An 18009-nucleotide genomic window follows, 5' to 3' on the forward strand; every position below is an offset into this window, starting at 1 on the left:
TATATCATTTCCCCCTTTAAATGTAAAAGAACATTTACAAACAATATTTTGGGAACATGGGCGCAGTTTTTTCTCTCCAAACTGCTTCCTGCTGAATGGGGGCGCTGTTAATCAGATCATTTAGGGTGTAACCTGTGTGTCAGTTTCATCTCAGTTGGCAGTTGAGCGAAGCAATTTTCTGAAGATGTTCACAACAATCTTTCAGGAGGGCGTGGTCTATCATACCAAATTGTAATAGAAGAAATCCACAGGGTCTGGTCCTCTGTGAAAACAAAAGAAGACCCTCTCCAAAGCATCATATTCTTAAACCCAAATTTTGAAATCGTAATACCTTTATATCCATTCTGGTTTAGCTTGGCAGCCCATGTAATGAAATGTCTGTCTGTACTTAGCTCCTTTACAGTCAAAAATTTTAAAGAAAACACAATGTACATAATCCAGACTCTCTGTGAATTTTCCATTTTTACGTGGCTTATTTTTCTTTATTTATTTTAATCTCTTAACTATCTGTACTCTGTCTCTTTAAAGACTTTACCCTTTTTTTTAAGACATTTACTTTATTCTCTATATTCTTATTCTTCTCTCTCTCAAGCCTATGTACATTCATCCAACACTGTGATCCACTGAGGTCTGTTATGTCTGAATCTGTTTTATTGTGAATCTGTAATATTTTTACTATCCAGGAGCATTTCTTAAAATGTTAAGCACTTCTTAAAAACTTAAGTTGCACCATGTACAGGTAATACGGTACCACCTGTGTCCTGCCCAGTCTAAACCTTAACTGTGCTGTTATTATGGTAATTACGGTAGTTCCTGCCAACCAGCACAGTTCAGCAAGGAGCAGCCTCTCCTGCCTCAGATCCATTTGGTGCCCCTGAGCTGTGCACAGTTCCAGGCACACAGCAAGTCCTCATTGGAGCCGCACTCAGCAGTTTAATTTTGAGACTGAGCATGCAGCACAGAAACTCTTTTTATCCAAGTTACAACCAAATCTGACACTCAGAGCACTGCGCAGTCTGAAAACACGTCTCTTCCACCATGCTCTTCCGCCTGCCTAAGCCTGATTCTGCCATCTGCCCAGGTGCAGGCGGGGAGCGCTGAGAGCACTCTCCTTCCCATCCCAAGCGGGAACACAAACATCCAGTCCCATAAAATCCATTGAAATGCTTTAAAGCCAGAGTTTGCAATGGCGGCACAGTCCCAAGAAGCCGCACTTTAAAATGACGCAGCTTTTTTTTCTGTTGCTGTTGCCGAATCAGGAAATTTCTCTACAGCACGCCACCAACAAACAGCAAAAATCTGTGTTAAAGTCTCTCTCCCTTATTTTTAAGCCTTCTCAGGTTTTTAAGTGGATTTAGTCCATCACGTCGGGCGCCACTCTGTTGTGTTACGAGCGGCAGGGCTGCGTCCCTGGCACGCGGCCGCCCGCATGGCTAGCTTTCCCTGAAATAATTACACGGAAACTGTATTCTTTTAAACACTGCCTGACCCATTAATTTTAGTTTCTTATTGGCTAGCTTTTACATATTTATCTAACCCATTTCTATTAATCTGTGTAGCCCACGAGCTGGCTTACCAGAAATGATCTTAACCTGCGTCTGTCTGGAGTGGGAGAATCATGGCGACTCCCTGACTCAGTTTCTTTCTCCCAGCATTCCGTTCTGTTTACTCCGCCTACCTAAGGGTTGGCCTATCAAATGGGTCTAGGCAGTTTCTTTATTAATAAGAAATCACTCCCACATCACACCTTGGCCTCCAGGAAAGCTGCTGGAGCTGAGCCTTGATTCACTATTATAAGAATCAACATAGAGAAGACAAATAACAAAAGACATAGAAAAAAATCAGAAAAAATCATATATATCTTATTCTGTGAGGCAACTTTTTCTGGTTCTACACTGCTTTTGTGAAGAGTATCTTAAGCGTAGTATGAAATATAGACATTGGTCAGCTCATGAAATAAGTATGGTGAATAATAATACCAATATTTGTGTTTTTTTATTGAGAAAAGAAAAAAAAAACAAGTTTCCTCCTCCTCCCAGCCTCCCATTTTCCTTCCGCTCCTCCCACCCTTCTCCTTCTCCTCCCAGCCTTCTCCACCTCCCCCACTGATCTCCCCCTCCCTCTCCAGTCAAAAGAGCAGTCAGGGTTCCCTGCCCTGTGGAAAGTCCAAGGTCCTCCCACCTCCGTCCATATCTAGGAAGGTGAATATACAAACTGGCTAGGCTCCCACAAAGCCAGCACATTAAGTAGGATCAAAACCCCGTGCCATTGTACTTGGCTTCTCATCATCCCTCATTGTTCAATACGTTCAGAGAGTCCAGTTTTATCCCATGCTTTTTCAGTCACAGTCCAGCTGGCCTTGGTGAGCTCCCAATAGATCAGCCCCACTGTCTCAGTGGGTGGGTTCACCCCTCGTGGTCCCGACATCCTTGCTCATGATCTCCCTCCTTCTGCTCCTCATTGGGACCTTGGGAGCTCAGTCCAGTGCTCCAGTGTGGGTCTCTGTCTCTATCTCCATCCATCACCAGATGAAGGTTCTATGGTGATATGCAAGATATTCATCAGTATTGCTATAGGATAGGGTCATTTCAGGTTCCCTATCCTCAGCTGCCCAAGGAACTAACTGGGGACATCGCCTTGGGCTCCTGGGAGCCACTATAGGTTCAAGTCTCTTGCCAACCCTAAGGTGGCTCCCTTAACTAAGAATTGTGCTTCTGTGCTCCCCTAATCAACCGTCCTTTATCAAAATCCTCCTGTTTCCCCAAGTTCCCCCCTCCTCCCCTTCTCATTTTTCTCTCTCCATCTCCCCTTCCCCCATCCCACCCCAACCCCAAGATCCCAATTTTCTCCCCGGCAATTTTATCTACTTCCCATAGCCAAGAGGATAACTATATGTTTTTCCTTGAGTTCACCTTCTTGCTTAGCTTCTTTAGGATAACCAATTATAGACTCTGTGACCCTTATTTATGTCTAGAAACCAATTATGAGTGAGTACATCCCATGTTCATCTCTTTGGGTCTGGGTTACCACACTCAGGATAGTGGTTTCTATTTCCATCCATTTGCATGCAAAATTCGAGAACTCATTGTTTTTTACTGCAGCATAGTACTTTAAGGTGTATATATTCCACACTTTCTTCGTCCATTCTTCCATTGAAGGGCATCTAGGTTGTTTCCAGGTTCTGGCTATTACAAATAATACTGCTATGAACATAGTTGAACAAATGCTCTTGTCATATGATAGGGCATCTCTTGGGTATATTCCCAGGAGTGGTATTGCTGGGTCCAGGGGTAGGTTGATCCAGAATTTCCTGAGAAACCAAAACACTGATTTCCGAAGTGCTTGCACAAGATTGCATTCCCACCAGCAATGGATGAGGGTACCCCTTCCTCCACAGCCTCTCCAGCAAAGGCTATCATTGGAGTTATTGATTATAGCCATTCTGAAAGGTGTAAGATGATATCTCAAAGTTGTTTTGATTTGCATTTCCCTGATTGCTAAGGAGGTTGAGCATGACTTTAAGTGTCTTTTGGCCATTTGAACTTCTTCTGTTGAGAATTCTCTGTTCAGTTCAGTGACCCATTTTTTAATTGGGTTAATTAGCATTTTAAAGTCTAGTTTCCTGAGTTCTCTTTTTTTGTTTTTTTATTTTATTTTTATTTTTTAAATTTATTTATTTATTAAGGATTTCTGCCTCGTCCCCACAACCGCTTCCCATTTCCCTCCCCCTCCCCCGATCAAGTCCCCCTCCCTCATCTGCTCGAAGAGCAATCAGGGTTCCCTGACCTGTGGGAAGCCCAAGGACTGCCCACCTCTATCCAGGTCTCGTAAGGTGAGCATTCAAACTGCCTAGGCTCCCACAAAGCCAGTACATGCAGTAGGATCAAAAACCCACTGCAATTGTTCTTGAATTCTCAGTATTCCTCATTGTCCGCTATGTTCAGCTAGTCTGGATTTATCCCATGCTTTTTCAGACCTAGGCCAGCTGGCCTTGGTGAGATTCCAATAGAACATCCCCATTGTCTTAGTGTGTGGGTGCACCCCTTGTGTTCCTGAGTTCCTTGCTCTTGCTCCTATATATTTTTGAGATCAGACCTTTGACTGTTGCGGGGTTGGTGAAGATCTTCTCCCAGTCAGTGGGTTGCCTTTTTGTCCTAGTGACAGTGTCCTTTGCTTTACAAAACTTCTCAGTTTTAGTAGGTCTCATTTGTTCAATGTTGCCCTTAATGCTTGTGCTGCTGGGGTAATACATAGGAAGCGATCTCATGTGCCCATCTGTTTTAGGGTACTTCCCACTTTCTCTTCTATCAGGTTCAGTGTGTTCAGACTGATATTGACGTCTTTAATCCATTTGGACTTGAGTTTTGTGCATGGTGATAGATATGGGTCTATTTTCATTCTTCTACAGGTTGACATCCAGTTATGCCAGCACCATTTGTTGAAGATGCTTTCTTTCTTCAATTGTATACTTTTAGCTCCTTTATCAAAAATGAGGTGATCCTAGGTTTGTGGGTTAAAATCCGGGTCTTCTTTGTGATTCCATTGGTCGACTTCTCTGTTTTTATGCCAGTACCACACTGTTTTCATCACTGTAGCTCTGTAATAGAGTTTGAAGTCAGGGATGGTAACGCCTCCAGAAGATCCTTTATTGTATAGGATGGTTTTTGCTATCCTGGGAATTTTTGTTTTTCCATATAAAGTTGATTATTGTCCTCTCCAGATCTGTGAAGAATTTTGATGGGACCTTGATGGGGATTGCATTGAATCTATAAATTGCCTTTGGTAGAAATGCCATGTTTACTATGTTGATCCTCCCAATCCAAGAGCAAGGGAGGTCCTTCCATTTTCTGGTATCCTCTTCAATTTCTTTCTTCAATGCCTTAAAGTTTTTTATCAAATTGATCTTTCACTTCCTTGGTAGAGTTACCCTAAGATATTTATGCTGTTTGTGGCTATCATGAAAGGTGAAGCTTCTCTGATTTCCCTCTCTCCTTCCATATCCTTTGTGTATAAGAGGGCTCCTGATTTTTTGGAGTTGACCTTGTATCCTGCCACATTACTAAAGCTGTTTATCAGCTGTAAATGTTCTTTGGTGGAGTTTGGGGGGTCACTTATGTACACTATGATATCATCTGCAAATAACGAAAGTTTCACCTCTTCCTTTCCAATTCGAGTCCCCTTGATCCCCTTAGGATGTCTTATTGCTATTGCTAGAACTTTAAGCACTATATTGAAGAGGTATGGCGAGAGTGGACAGCCTTGTCATGTTCCTGAGTTTAGTGGGATGGCTTTGAGTTTCTCTCCGTTTAATTTGATGTTAGCTGTAGGCTTGCTGTATATAGCTTTTATTATATTTAGGTATGAACATTGTATCCCTAATCTCTCCAAGACTTTTATCTTAAAGGGATGTTGAATTTTGTCAAATGCTTTTTCAGCATGTAATGAAATGATCATATGTTTTTTTTTTCTTTCAGTTTATTTATATAATGGACTACATTGATAAATTTTCGTATGTTGAACCAGCCCTGCATCTCTGGGATGAAGCCTACTTGATCATAATGGATAATTTTTCTAATATGTTCTTGAATTTGGTTTGCCAATATTTTTTGATGATTTATGCATTGATGTTCATGAGTGAGATTGGCCTATAATTCTCTTTCCTCATTGAGTCTTTGTGCAGTTTTTTTTTTATCAGAGTGACTGTAGCTTCATAAAAGGAATTTGGCAATGCCTCTTCTGTTTCTATATTGTGAAATACCTTAAGGAGTATACGTATGAGGTCTTTTTGGAAGTTCAGGTAGTATTCTGCATTGAATCCATGTGGTACTGGCCTTTTTTTGGTAGGGAGGTTTTTGATAGCCACTTCTAATTCTTCGCGACTAACAGGTCTATTTAAATTGTTCACCTGGTCCTAGTTTAACTTTGGTATATGGTATTTAGCTAAAAAAAGTGTCCATTTCCTTTACATTTTCCAGTTTTATGGCATACAGGTTTTGTAGTAAGATGTAATGGTTCTCTGAATTTCTTCTGTGTTTGTGGTTATGTCCCCCTTTTCATTTCTGATCTTATTAATTTGCAAATTCTCTCTCTGCCATTTGATTAGTTTGGAAAGGGGTTCATCAATCTTGTTGATTTTCTCCAAGAACCAGCTTTTTGTTTCATTGATTCTTTGTATTGTTTTCTGTGTTTCTATTTTGTTGATTTCAGCCCTCAGTTTGATTATTTCCAGTCTTCTACTCCTCCTAGGTGAGTCTGCTTCTTTTTTTTTTCTAGAGCTTTCAGGTGGGCTGTTAAGTCTCCAATGTGAGCTTTCTCTGTTTTCTTTAAGTGGGCACTTAGTGCTATGAACTTTCCTCTTAGGACTGCCTTCATAGTGTCCCATAAGTTTGAGTAGGTTGTTTCTTTATTTTCATTGAATTCCAGGAAGACTTTAATTTCTTTCTTTATTTCTTCCTTAATCCTGGTATGGTTCAGTAGATGACTGTTCAGTTTCCATGAATTTGTAGGCTTTCTGGAGGTAGCGTTGTTATTGAATTCTAACTCTAATCCATGATGATCTGATAAGACACAGGTGATTACTAATATTTTTTTGTAACTGTGGATGTTTGCTTTGTTACCGACTATGTGGTCGATTTTCGAGAAGGTTCCATGAGATGCAGAGAAAAAGGTATATTTTTCCCTATTTGGGTGGAATGTTCTATAGATGTCTGTTAAGTCTATTTGCTTTATTACCTCCATTAATTCTCTTATTTCTCTGTTAGGTTTCTGTCTGATTGACCTGTCCATTGGTGAGAGAGGAGTGTTGAAGTCTCCTACTATTAGTGTGTGCGGTTTGATGGCTGCCTTGAGTTTTAGCAATGTTTCTTTTATGTACGTGGGTGCTTTTAAATTAGGGGCATAGATGTTCAGGATTGAGACTTCATCCTGATGAACTGTTCCTGTTATGAGTATAAAATGCCCCTCTCCATCTCTTCTGATTGATTTAAGTTTGAAGTCATCTTTGTTAGAATTAGTATGGCCACACCTGCTTGTTTCTTAGGTCCATTTGCTTGATAAGCCTTTTCCCAGCCCTTTACTCTGAGTAGGTGCCTGTCTTTGTGGTTGAGGTGTGTTTCTTGTAAACAGCAGAATGTTGGATCCTGTTTTCGTATCCAATCTCTTAGCCTGTGCCTTTTTATAGGTGAGTTGAGTCCATTGACATTAAGTGATATTAATGACCCGTGGTTGTTAACTCAGGTCAATTTTTTAGTCATAGAGTTTGTGTGTTTCCCCTCCTTGAGTTGGGTTGGTGAAGGGTCCCTAGATGTCTGAGTTATTGTGGTCATTGTTGGACTCCTTGGTTAGTGATTTTCCTTCTATTACTTTCTGTAAGGCTGGATTTGTGGCTACATATTGTTGAAATTCGTTTTTATCCTGGAAAATTTTATTTTCTCCATTTATAGTGAATGAAAGCTTGGCTGGGTATAGTAGTCTGGGCTTGCATCCATGGTCTCTCAGTTTCTGCAGTACATCTATCCAGGGCCTTCTGGCTTTCATGGTTTCCATGGAGAAGTCAGGTGTAAGTCTGATAGGTTTACCTTTATAAGTGACTTGGCATTTTTCCTTGCAGCTCTTAATATTTTTCCTTATTCTGAATGCTTTGTGTTTAAATATTATATGGCGAGGGGATTTTTTTTTTTGATTCAGCCTATTCAGTGTTCTGTATGCTTCTTGAACCTTCATAGGTATATCTTTCTTTAGGTTGAGAAAATTTTCTTCTATAATTTTATTAAATATATTTCGTGGACCATTGAGCTGCAATTTTCCTTCTTCTACTCCTATTATTCTTAGATTTGGTCTTTTTATTGTGTCCCAGATTTCCTGAATGTTTTGTGATGAGAGTTTGTTGGACTTGCTGTTTTCTTTGATCAGTGTGTTTATTTTCTCTATGGTATCTTCAGAATCTGAGATTCTTTCTTCTAACTCTTGTATTCTGTTGGTTATGCTTGTTTCTGTAGACTCTGTTTGTTTACTTAAATTTCCCATGTCCAGCTGTCCCTCTGTATATGTTTTCTTCTTTGCCTCCATTTCAGTTTTCAAGCCTTGAACTGTTTCCATTATCTGTTTGATTGTTTTTCCTTGGTTTTATAGGGTATCATTCACTGATACCCTAGATGCCTACTGATGTACCTTCCCCGTGATCGCTTTCACCAGTGACGGCTCTCCTGGTGCCAAGATCAGATCTCCATGCCTAATGATGGCTCTTCCCAATGCTGGCTCTCCTGGCACCCAGATCAGGTCTCCGTGCTGGTTGGGCAGCTTGTAACCAAAGCTCCCACCTTGCTTGGTACAGTCAGGCTATTGAGACAAAGGAACTCCCGCCCAGTGGGTTGCCCTGAAGATTTGGACCCAGTGCCCAGACAGGCTGGGCTGGGTGATGTTATGTGTACAAAGAGGGCAGGGGGGCCGAAGTGGGGAGGGCCCTGGATGCAAGCTGGGTGGGATAGGAAGAAAGAGGCAGTATGCAGGGAGTAAAGGCGCTGCAGAGAGCCCAAAAAGGATAGGGGCTTGAAGAACTTCTGAGTTCCCTGTCCCGGGCTGGTGCCGTGGGGTCAGAAACTTACCCCAATGTTGGCTCTCCTGGAGCCGAGAGATCCAATATTTGTTTTTTTGTTTTTTTATTGACTTTTATTAAGCTCTTCATTATTCCCTGCTCCCCTCCCTGTCTCTCCCCTCCCCCTTCAACCCTACCCCAAAGTCTCCTGCTCCTAATTTACTCAGGAGATGTTGTTTTTTTCTACTTCCCATGTAAATTAGATCTATGTAAGTCTTTCTTGGTGTCCTCATTGTTGTCTAAGTTTTCTGTGATTGTGGTTTGTAGTCTGGTTTTCTTTGTTTTATGTTTGTACCAATATTTGGATAATGAGTAGTATATTAAACTATAGAAAGTAATCATTGTTAAAGTTTCATAGCTGTAATATTCTCATTATGTATTCATCAAATGTCCATGATATTAAGAGATGAATACTAAAAAAGTAGAAAAGTCATATTCAAGTTTATGAACGTGTCCTAGAAATTACTTTAGAAACCGAAACTTGACCATCACAAGGAATGAGATATAATTTGTAACTTTAATAAAAGTCAGGGCTGAGTTTCTAAGAAGAATGCTATTTAAACCTGTCTGTAAGCAAAAGAAAGATCTTATAAATGTTTACCTCAGAACATAATGTTTCATACATAAAATTTCACATTACAAAGAACTTCAAAGTTAGATGTTTCATATGTTTTCCCAGAATAGAAAAGAATCTATGATGAACTGAGTAGACCAATTGTGTGGAAAATGGCAAAGATCACAGCAAAGAAAGATTATTGATGAAACAGATAATGAAGGTATTACTGAGGATAGTGTAGGCTCAATAGAAACATGGCATACCACTCTAAGGAAAATAAATATATCAATTGATGCTTTTAATTTGAGGAGGTGACATAAAATTTATGTTTCTGAAATTTTATTCAATCATATATATATACATATATTAGATACAAATTTGTAGGGCACTGAAATTATTGATAAGTGAATCTGCATTGGATTTAAATAGTGAACTGCACTTCTTTCATACTCAACATTCAATAAAATTGGGATTGAATGAGTAAGTGTTAATTCATTATTGATTGAATTTTTCAGTTCAACAGTGGTTTCAACTCTCTTATGAAATTATGGTATTGAAGAAACTGAAGGCCGACTCCCAGGTAAGAACACAGAGTAAAAATCTCATCTTTGCAATAACATGAAAGAAAATCATGAAATATATAATACAAGTGAGAATTCTATGAGGAAGTAAACAAGAATGGAAGAAAAATGGTAGTCATGACCAGGCCATTGCAAGTGGCACTAGTCAGGTCAGTGAAACCACAGGGAAATGCTGCTCTCTTTCTTGCATACACATGGGCAGTAAAAAAATAACAATTAGCTAATCATAGGCATTGTAGACATGAAAGGAGAATTTTAAAGCAGAGTATATGTATTAGTTGATGTCAGTAGGAATCACCAGATATCATTGTAGATCCTCATCTTCTCCACATATCAATACCTTTAGTAACTCCAGGAAAAGCCCATGATGCAATGCAGTACCATCAGAACCAGGGGGCAATGTGATTTGTTCAAACAGAGATACTGCTTTTTTTATTATTTTTTTATTGAAGAAAAAAAAATTTCCGCCTCCTCCCAACCTCCTATTTCCCTCCTCCTCCTCCCACTCCTCTCCCCCTCCCCCCACTTCTTTCCTCCTCCCTCTCCAGTCTGAAGAGCAGTCAGGGTTCCCTGCCCTGTGGAAAGTCCAAAGTCCCCCCCCCCCCTCCTTCCTGGTCTAAGAAGGTGAACATTCAAACTGGCTAGGCTCCCACAAAGCCAGAACATGAAGTAGGATCAAGACCCAGTGACATTGTCCTTGGCTTCTCAGCAGCCCTCCTTGTCCGCCATATTCAAAGAGTCTGGTTTTATCCCATGCTTTTTCAGTCACAGTCCAGCTGGCCTTGGTGAGTTCCCAATAGATCAGCCCCACTGTCTCCATTGGTGGGTGCACCCCTTGTAGTCCTGACTTCTTTGCTCATATTCTCCCTCCTTCTGCTCCTCGGGATCAACCTACCCCTGGACCCAGCAATGCCACTCTTGAAAATATACCCAAGATATGCCCGATCATATGACAAGGACATTTGTTCAACTATGTTCATAGCAGCATTATTTGTAATAGCCTGAACCTGGAAACAACCTAGATGTCCTTCAATGGAAGAATGGATGAAGAAAGTGTGGAATATATACACATTAGAGTACTACTCAGCAGTAAAAAACAATGACTTCTCGAATTCTGCATGCAAATGGATGGAAATAGAAAACACTATCCTGAGTGAGGTAACCCAGACCTGAAAAGATGAACATGGGATGTACTACTCATAATTGGGTTCTAGCCACATATAAAGGTCAGTGAGTCTATAATATGATATCCTAAAGAAGCTAAATAAGAAGGTGAACCCAAAGAAAAACATATAGCTATCCTCCGGGTTATGGGAAGTAGACAAGATTGCTGGGCAAAAATTGGGATCTTGGGGGTGGAGTGGGAAGGGGGTAATGGGAGATGGGGAGAGAAAGTGAGAAGGGGAGGATGGGGAGAACTTGTGGAAACGGTATGATTGGGATAAAGGAAGGTTGGATAAGAGAGCAGGGAAGCACATATCTTAATTAAGGGAGCCATCTTAGGGTTGGCAAGAGACTTGGACCTAGAGGGGCTCCCAGGTGCCCAGGGCAATATCCCCAGTTAGTTCCTGGGGCAGCTGAGGATAGGGAACCTGAAATGACCCTATCCTATAGCCATACTGATGAATATCTTGCATATCACTATAGAACCTTCATCTGGCAATGGATGGAGATAGAGACAGAGACCCACACTGGAGCACTGGACTGAGCTCCCAATGTCCCAATGAGATACTTATTTTTAAATAAATTTTGTTATTTACTTATTTGACATCCCAGCCACAGTTTCACCTCCTTCGTCTCCCCCGTCCCTCTCCTCAACCACCCTCTGTTTCTACCTCCAATCCATCCACTCCTCATTCATTTTTGTTTAGGACAGTGTTTGTCTTCCAAGAATATCATCAAACACGGCATATGAAGTTACAGTATGACTAAGCATGTCCCAATGTATTACTGCTCTACAAGGCAACCAAGCATGAAGAATGCAGTCCCAAAAGCTAGTAAAATAGTGAGAGACAGCCCCTATTCCTACTGGTAGAAACCCCACAAAAGTACCAAGGTACATACCTGTCATATAATATGCACAACGTCTAAGATGATTCCATGTGAGAGGCTCCTTGGTTGTTGACTCAGTCTCTGAGTACCTCTGAGCTCAGGTTTGTTGATACTTTGAGTTTTCTTATGTTGTCCTTGACCACTCTTGCTCCTACAATTCTTTCTGCCCCTTTCTGGGGATTCCCTGACCTCCACCTAATGTTTGGTTGTAGATCTGCATCTGTTTCCATAGACTAGGCAAAAGAAGATTCAAAGGGAGATGACCAGATACCCCATGGAAGGAGAAATAGAAGAGAATTCATAAGTGGCTTGTAGATGTTTGGGGTTGGAGATAAGAGTGATTAGGTTGGGGAGAAATTGGAAAGGAGGGCATTTCAGGGTCAGATACAAAACTCTCACAAGGGAATCTCACAGGAATCTACAAGAATTATCAAAGCTAAGACTCTTGCAATATTGTTTATCTGGGATGAAGTAGCCAATGCCAGTTTACAGGCAAGACCTCAAGGGGAAAGGGTGGGAAACCAATATAACCATATAAACTTTGTGCTGTAGGCAATGACAGTTCCAAGACTACTGTTGTGGTCAGTGGGATCCTGCAGTAATAGCTTCCATAGTCCTTCCCCTAAGAGCCCACACTGGGGAAATTACTACAAATTAGCAGCTTAGAAGCAGAGTGGGTATCAAGGAAAAATTAAAAACTGTACTGTATAACTTAATTTTTAAAATTAATCATCACTTAGCAGAAATAATATATTGTATAGTGTGATTATATGGCTATTCTGCATGCTTATATATCCATTCTAACATTGCATAATGTCTATTTTCTTCATACACACAATTCATAATTTTTTATCCTTATTTTAACTTTTAACTAATGTTTAGCAAACTTTTAATATTTGCTAAAAAATAAAATGGAAAACAATCATTCTGATTGAGTAAATCAGGCCCATACAAACAAATCAAATATCATACAATTTATGTCATTTGTGCACATTAGTTTTAAATCTTCAGATAAATGTGTTTCATTTAGAATAGCCATCAAGGTCAGGAAATAACTAAGGAGCCAGGTGGAGCTTTCAAAGTGGGCTGATAGAGGGTGCTGATTTAAAGTACTAAAAGGGAATAGTGGAATAGGAAAGTTTAATTTGTGATTGAGCAATGGTGAGAGGGTAGAAGAGGGTATATGGAGAGGAATACATACTACTAAAGATGTTTCAAAGATGGCATGTGAAAAGCTACTATTCTAGAAACACACACACATGTTTGCATGCACACACATGGGTGAGTTAAACAATGACCCTACTAAATAACTTAGACCTCTTAAATTTTTAAAAAGTATATTGACAAAATGTGTTTTATTTTTTTTGAAACAGGGTTTTTCTGTAGCTTTTGAACCTGTCCTGGAACTAGCTCTTGAAGACCAGGCTGGCCTTGAACTGACTGAGATCCACCTGCCTCTGCCTCCTGAGTGCCTCATATCTTATATTCTATTGGCTATTCTTGAATCTGTAGTTTTTGTTCATTTACCCAGATTTTCAATTTCCAGATTTCCCACAGTTTTTGTTTTCTTTATTGCCTCTATTTCAATTTTCACATCTTTAAATGTTTCTTTTGCCTGTTTTATTTTTTTTCTTGGCTTTCTTTAAGAGATATATTGATTTCTTCCATTTTTGTCTTTTCCTCCATTTCTTTAAGGGAGTTTTTCATTTTCTCTTTAAGCATCTCTACTTTCTTCATAAAGTGATTTACAATGTAATTCTCTTCTACTTCTTTGGTGTTGGGATATTCAGGATTTCCTGTAGTAGGACCACTAGGTTCTGGTGATGCCATATTGCTCTTTAGGTTGTTGAATGTATTCTGCATTAGCATCTATCCACCTCTTCCTCCAATTTGTACAAACAGTATCTTTGCCTCTTTGTCCAACCATTAAAGTTGGTGTCTATATCTCAGAATCCTTTCTTGTTCTTATTGGTGCAGTCACTCTCTATGTCTCAGGGAGCTGCTGAGGTAGTAGGGGTGAATAGGTTTGGGGTCAGGGTAGGACTTGTAGGTAACAGAGTCCCTTGGTGGGATTGGAGAAGTCTGTCTGCAGGAGGCTTACTGCTGACCTACTAGTATGTCTGAGATGGGTGAGGAGGGGCCTGAGGTTTTACTCCAGGGCCTAGGGACTAGAGACTGGACTGCCTAGCCTAGAGGATGGATGTTCATTCACCCCCGGATCTGGTCTGTTCAGTCCCTGTCTGCCTAAGAATATTTTAACATTAACATTTTCTTTGACAGATGAATCTATTTCTGCTACCATATCTTCAATACCCACAATTTATTCCTCCATCTTTTGTATTCTATAATTCCTGTTCACTTTCCCAGATTTTATATTTCCAGAAATTCCTTAGTCTGTGTTTTCTTTATTGCTTCTATTTCCATTTTCAGGTCTTGAAATCATTCTTAACCTCTTTGTTTAAGTTGGCTTTCTTGGCATTCTTTAAGGGATATATTTATGTACAACATGTTTTGTCTTTCACTCAATTTATTTAAGAAATTTTTTTTCTTTTCCTCTTTAAAGACCACTATCATATTCATAAAGTTACTTTTTGAAGTAATTATCTTATGCTTCATCTACGTTGAATTCTTCAGGCCTTGCTGTCTTAACATAGCTAGGCTCTGTGGTACCATATTTCCCATTCTTATTATTGATTGTGTTATCACACTGCTGTTTTTGCATCTGGGTTTGGGATGATTATAGGTCTAGGTATGTATTCCTGCATTTGTCTATTTTTGATGGGCACTGTGTTCCTTGGCTTTTGTTTTCTCTCTGGTCTTCTCTCTTAAATGGTCAAGGGTTCTGGTGAACAGTGAGTGTGTCTTCATGTCTAGTAGAGTATCTCCACTGGAGTTTCTGAGGCCAGGAAATCCTCTAGAGTTGTCAGTGCTATCATTGCTTCTGCAGTTCTAAGTTCCTATGTGACTTCTTGGATTCCTAGTTGGTTGGTAGCATTCAAGTTAGCAGAAGTTTCCTGCCAGGACTAGTGTCTCTAGATCCAGCATTACATCAGGCAAAGCTGAAGAGTTTTTTTCCAAAATACAGGCCAGAATATAAGTTCTATGGGAAGGTATGCATTCTGGGGATGTGGGTGGGATTTAAGTCATTTTAGTGTGCTGTGTGCATGGTCTTACCTATCATCCCTAGATCCAGCCTGGTCTCTGGAGAGGCTGAAGTCTTTTTCAAAAGTTATAGGCAGGAATATAGCATTAAGGGGGTGCAGTCAGATGTTTGCTAGGCTTTACAGAATGATAGTGGGGAGTGGGCAGTACCTTACTTGGAGTCCCTAGGAACACCTTTGTTGAAATACGGAGCGGTGGGCTGTGTCCCGCCACCCGGCTAGCTTTACCCGAAATAATTACACGGAAACTGTATTCTTTTAAACACTGCCTGACCCATTAATTTTAGTTTCTTATTGGCTAGCTTTTACATATTTATCTAACCCATTTCTATTAATCTGTGTAGCCCACGAGCTGGCTTACCAGAAATGATCTTAACCTGCGTCTGTCTGGAGTGGGAGAATCATGGCGACTCCCTGACTCAGTTTCTTTCTCCCAGCATTCCGTTCTGTTTACTCCGCCTACCTAAGGGTTGGCCTATCAAATGGGTCTAGGCAGTTTCTTTATTAATAAGAAATCACTCCCACATCATTTCCCCTTTTTCTGTTTAAACAAAAAAGAAAGGCTTTAACTTTAACATAGTAAAATTACATATAGCAAAACAGTTATCAAGTAGGAATTACAGTTACAATATTTATATCTATTTTATCTAAGGAAAACTATAACTATCTATTTATTCTTCAACTCCATCAAAGACTCCAGAAGGATATAATACTACCTAAGTAAACAAGAAATAAGAAAACTCTAGAAATGACAGAGACATCTCGCTGCCTGGACAGTCACCCAAAGTTCCTCTGTACCGTTGGGGCATCCATCTTCAGCCTTCAGGCCCAAAGTATCCAGCAGACATTTCCATGAAGCAGGAAATTCCCAAGACAGTTCAGTCACTATCTGCTGTGTCCTGCAGAATGTCTCGCAGACTCTTTCATGAGTCATGAACCCCGAAAGACCATCTCACCTTTAGGCAAGTTCAGCAGTCCTCTCTCTGCGGGTTCTCTGTGTCCATTTTATGCAACAGTCCAGGCAAGAGCAGTTTCTTGCCCAAATGGCTATCAAATTCCATAAGGATCCTCTTCGATGCCCATCCTCCTCTCGAAGTAGATTGGTGCCACCAGGAGCAGATATGTCTCATTGTCATGAAAAGTCCTAAGTTATTAACACATTAAATGCCATATTCTGCAGTCTTTGAAAGATATGAAGAATGTCTATCTAACTGAAATGTATCTCTATATATCTAGAAAATCTAACTAACATGACTACAAGATTGACTATTATTGATGATTAACCATTAACCTATATTTTTTAATTATACATTACATTTTTAAATGAACTACACAATCACAATACCTTAATCAAGATCAGAAATACATATACATATAACAAAATTGACTGTAAAATCCACACCAATGCAAATTACTCATACCTATATCATTTCCCCCTTTAAATGTAAAAGAACATTTACAAACAATATTTTGGGAACATGGGCGCAGTTTTTTCTCTCCAAACTGCTTCCTGCTGAATGGGGGCGCTGTTAATCAGATCATTTAGGGTGTAACCTGTGTGTCAGTTTCATCTCAGTTGGCAGTTGAGCGAAGCAATTTTCTGAAGATGTTCACAACAATCTTTCAGGAGGGCGTGGTCTATCATACCAAATTGTAATAGAAGAAATCCACAGGGTCTGGTCCTCTGTGAAAACAAAAGAAGACCCTCTCCAAAGCATCATATTCTTAAACCCAAATTTTGAAATCGTAATACCTTTATATCCATTCTGGTTTAGCTTGGCAGCCCATGTAATGAAATGTCTGTCTGTACTTAGCTCCTTTACAGTCAAAAATTTTAAAGAAAACACAATGTACATAATCCAGACTCTCTGTGAATTTTCCATTTTTACGTGGCTTATTTTTCTTTATTTATTTTAATCTCTTAACTATCTGTACTCTGTCTCTTTAAAGACTTTACCCTTTTTTTTAAGACATTTACTTTATTCTCTATATTCTTATTCTTCTCTCTCTCAAGCCTATGTACATTCATCCAACACTGTGATCCACTGAGGTCTGTTATGTCTGAATCTGTTTTATTGTGAATCTGTAATATTTTTACTATCCAGGAGCATTTCTTAAAATGTTAAGCACTTCTTAAAAACTTAAGTTGCACCATGTACAGGTAATACGGTACCACCTGTGTCCTGCCCAGTCTAAACCTTAACTGTGCTGTTATTATGGTAATTACGGTAGTTCCTGCCAACCAGCACAGTTCAGCAAGGAGCAGCCTCTCCTGCCTCAGATCCATTTGGTGCCCCTGAGCTGTGCACAGTTCCAGGCACACAGCAAGTCCTCATTGGAGCCGCACTCAGCAGTTTAATTTTGAGACTGAGCATGCAGCACAGAAACTCTTTTTATCCAAGTTACAACCAAATCTGACACTCAGAGCACTGCGCAGTCTGAAAACACGTCTCTTCCACCATGCTCTTCCGCCTGCCTAAGCCTGATTCTGCCATCTGCCCAGGTGCAGGCGGGGAGCGCTGAGAGCACTCTCCTTCCCATCCCAAGCGGGAACACAAACATCCAGTCCCATAAAATCCATTGAAATGCTTTAAAGCCAGAGTTTGCAATGGCGGCACAGTCCCAAGAAGCCGCACTTTAAAATGACGCAGCTTTTTTTTCTGTTGCTGTTGCCGAATCAGGAAATTTCTCTACAGCACGCCACCAACAAACAGCAAAAATCTGTGTTAAAGTCTCTCTCCCTTATTTTTAAGCCTTCTCAGGTTTTTAAGTGGATTTAGTCCATCACGTCGGGCGCCACTCTGTTGTGTTACGAGCGGCAGGGCTGCGTCCCTGGCACGCGGCCGCCCGCATGGCTAGCTTTCCCTGAAATAATTACACGGAAACTGTATTCTTTTAAACACTGCCTGACCCATTAATTTTAGTTTCTTATTGGCTAGCTTTTACATATTTATCTAACCCATTTCTATTAATCTGTGTAGCCCACGAGCTGGCTTACCAGAAATGATCTTAACCTGCGTCTGTCTGGAGTGGGAGAATCATGGCGACTCCCTGACTCAGTTTCTT

Source organism: Microtus oregoni, unplaced genomic scaffold (genome assembly GCF_018167655.1).
Source record: "Microtus oregoni isolate MIOR12 unplaced genomic scaffold, Mior012 000079F_000, whole genome shotgun sequence".
NCBI classification, from domain to species: domain Eukaryota; kingdom Metazoa; phylum Chordata; class Mammalia; order Rodentia; family Cricetidae; genus Microtus; species Microtus oregoni.